The sequence below is a fragment of the Myotis brandtii genome, unplaced genomic scaffold, assembly GCF_000412655.1.
Source record: "Myotis brandtii unplaced genomic scaffold, ASM41265v1 scaffold144, whole genome shotgun sequence".
Classification (NCBI taxonomy): Eukaryota; Metazoa; Chordata; class Mammalia; order Chiroptera; family Vespertilionidae; genus Myotis; species Myotis brandtii.
Genome location: NW_005355159.1, coordinates 4,952,090 through 4,955,513, shown reverse-complemented (window position 1 = coordinate 4,955,513; position 3,424 = coordinate 4,952,090). Strand labels below are relative to the sequence as shown.

General features: G+C 47.3%; 1 protein-coding gene across 2 annotated transcripts in view; it reads right to left on the bottom strand.

Annotated features, from left to right (window-relative positions):
- ANXA2 (annexin A2) overlaps nt 1–2,301 on the bottom strand; it is a 63,284-nt gene extending 60,983 nt beyond the window's left edge. Inside the window, exon 1 of one of the 2 annotated variants that reach the window (XM_005861112.2) lies at nt 2,227–2,301. The gene's annotated coding sequence lies outside the window, so the exon portion shown is untranslated. Of the gene's footprint in view, nt 1–1,018; nt 1,044–2,226 lie in introns of those variants that run through there. The other variant, XM_014535505.1, reaches the window with a different exon arrangement.
- Nucleotides 2,302–3,424: the final 1,123 nt, after the last annotated feature.

Sequence of the window (3,424 nt, the reverse complement as noted above, 5' to 3'; positions counted from 1 at the left end):
GGCTGTGGAGAGAACCCATTCGTGGTGGTGGGCAGGGAGTGCCCACTGTACTCCACTCTCCACCCCTCCCCCAAGCATTTTTATTTAACAGAAACTTCCTGAAAGCACACACTTTTCTCCTTGGTTTTATGGTCTTGATTAAGCCTGAGTCACAGGGCCAAGTCATTCTCCAGAAATCCTGGAATTCGGCCCTCCAGCCTTGATAGTACTGGGCGGGAAGGACAGGGCACCACTTGCGCCTGCTTGTCCCTTTTGTTGCTGGATCTGAGTCAATATTTGTTTGCTACCTACAGGCAGGTTGCAGCCTCCTGATCTCAGAGCCTCTCCTACTCAGCCTCCTGATAAGGGATGGAGTGGGTGGAAAGAGACCAGCAGGAAGAATGAGGTCAGTTGGCAGGAAGCACTCTCAGAGCTCAGAAATCAAGGCCTTCACAACGACAGCTCCATTTCAGTGTTTTATGGCCTGCATGTTGTATTTCCAATGGGGCCAACAGAAAGTCTAAACTCCGCCTTCAAGATCTTCCGCACTCTGGACTTTCCGACTGATTCATAAATAGCTCTTACACCCAAGCATACACGAGAGTGCATGCACACACACACACGCACACACATACATACACAGACATGCACACACACCAGCATTGAAATCGAATGCCAATGGTATCGTTCTCCAAACACACTTAGCGCTGTCCTGCTACCTCTAGGCCAGTGGTTCTCAACCTTGGCTGCACATTAGAATCACCTGGGAATCTTTTTAAAATCCTGATTTCTGGGCCTCATCCTCCGGAAATTCTGTTATGGGTGGGGCCACAACATTAGTAACAAAGAAACAGAATTTCCGGAGGATGAGGCCCAGAAATCAGGATTTTAAAAAGATTCCCAGGTGATTCTAATGTGCAGCCAAGGTTGAGAACCGCTGCTCTAGGCCCAGGTCCTCCAAGTTCCCTCCACTGTGCTCTCTCAATCATGATCCGCTAACATCCTCATAAGACCTCAGGACACAAAAGAATACTGTTACCTTTTCTCCTGCACCTCTTCCTGCTCTGGGCTGTGGCTCTCCAGTGTGTCTGAAATTTCAGAGCCGAGTGTCTATAGGCGAGCTTCCATTCCATCCGCCCACAGGGTTTCTGTCTTACTCATGCATTTCCTCATGGGTCTGAGCACAGTGCCTAGCCCAGCACACACTAGGCGTTCAGCCACATTTTTGGAGGATTTACACACACCGGGTCTTTCCTTATTCTGTCTTTTTTTTCTTCCCTCTTCTTTTCTAATGTACCCACCTTCCTCAATTTTCTTTGCCTCCCACAGACTATCTCCAATGGGTTTCCAGTTCCACTCATTCAGAGCTGGAGGCTTCAATTCCCAGCTTCCATGCAAATCTTTGCCAAAGCCTAGCAACTTCTTTCTCCTCATAAAATGCAGCCCATTCTCAGCCCAGCTCGGCACCCCACCTCTCCTAGCTCTGTCCACTGGACCACATGGACATGGAACCCACATCTCCTATGGCAGGAAAAGAAAGGAAAGAGGTGGGAAGGAGAAAGGATCCGGAGAGGCCTCGGGCCTCTGATTTCCCGTGCGCTGTGCGGGTGTAGACTGGGTGTGGCAAGGAGACAAAGGGCAAGGATCCCAGTCACCGCCACTCCTGGAAGTCAGGACTTCCCACAGCAGCCTGGGATTCGGCTATGTGGCTGCTTATTGACCTCTCTGACAAGATGGAGCTCAGGTGGTTGAAAAGCTTCAGGTTGTACCCTGAAAAGGAGATCCGGAGGTAATCTCTGAAGCCTGGGTATCTGCTGACTCCTCCTGCTGACCTGCTCCCCAACAAAGGAGATGGGGACTGCCTCTGGCAATAGGAGAAGGACAAATATACCAGACAGTGAATGGGCGGAAATAATTTTTTTTTTAAGGACTGGAATTTCCTCTGAGTTAGCCTAAAACTAGAATAGGGTGTGGCACCAGGGAAAATGAGGGTGGATTCCCATATTTTAAAAAAAGCATTCTATTTCAATCAGAACATTCCAATTCTATCAGATTCTCACAATCAAATCCAAGAGACAGGTTAAACCACAATAACTTTCAGAACAGTTTCCCTGAGGTTACATGTGATGCTCAGATCTGTGGAGCAGCTGGAATAAAGGGGCAAGGAGCCCCAGTCAACTTGGAAACTAACCGATTTGGGGATACAGAACATTCAAAATCCAATTACTGCCTGTACAATGCACTTACTTTGTCTATTTTTCTGTCTGTTTGGTTCACTGCTGTGTCTCCAATGCCTATAACTGTGAACAGAACAGAGCAGTGGTTAGTTAAGTATTGTGGAACCAGTGATGTTGAAAGCAGCCCAGCAGAGCCCGGGACTCCTTTGTGACACACCCACGCTCAATTAATGAAAAATGCCTCCGTAGGCCCAGAGCCTGCACAAGCCAAGAGGGAGAACAAAGGCCCAGGACAGGGTGTTAGTGCCCGAGCCTCCTGCCAATGGTGCAGGAAGAGCCTACAAACCTCAAAATCAATAGCAAGTACAGAAAGATGTCTATCTTGCCAGCAAAACTACTTAAATTAGAAATTAGTCAGGAAACTAATGGCCAGGTCTACTGGCCTAAAGACAATCAATAAAGTAGTTTAATAGCTCAGACACAGGATCTTAAAGATTGAGACGCCAACCCAAGACCAAGCTCCTGATCAAAGCCAGTGAGTCAGCAATATTTCCTGGGCATGTACCCCAGGCAGGCCACTTGGCACTGCAGGAAATTACAAAATTCAAGTGGTCTCTAAATCATAAACCCCCAACTGAAAAAATGCATATTGATGGTCACACCCTTCTACTGCAGATGCGTGGATCCTTCTGGAGAAACCCTTGAAGCTTTTAGAGAACAAAGGGACTTAGGAGAGGGGAGGAAATTGCTAAGCGGGAATGTCTTCACACCACTGGCCACAGGGGACACCATTCCGAACTTGGCCTCAACTAAAATCCTTCTTCACAATGCCTGAATGTTACGTGGCTCCTTGATTCCATAGCCTCCACTTCTATGAATTACAGGTGTGTTTGGGTAACGAGGTTTTCTTGTGGATTTGTTGGGTGTGTTTTTTCATAACACAACTTCCCTGGGGTGTTGAAGATTAGGACCACCAACCACTCCCAATACTGAATATTAATCTCTAATCTCTAGCTGGGTGTTAAGGCCAATGGAATGGGAAGGAGGGGGGGCGGGGATGCAGAAGTGGATAGGCCTGGATGACTTTGATCAGATGTCAATCAAGAAAGAGGGTCTCGAAGGAGGCAGGAGGAAGGCAGAGAAAAGTGGAGAGGGGGGCAAAGACGTATTTTTCAAATTAAGATAATTTAATCTGTGTCAACCTTAAAACTAATAAAAGTTCCAGAAAAAATATTTCCGTGGTTTATTCTTCCTACACACATATCCTC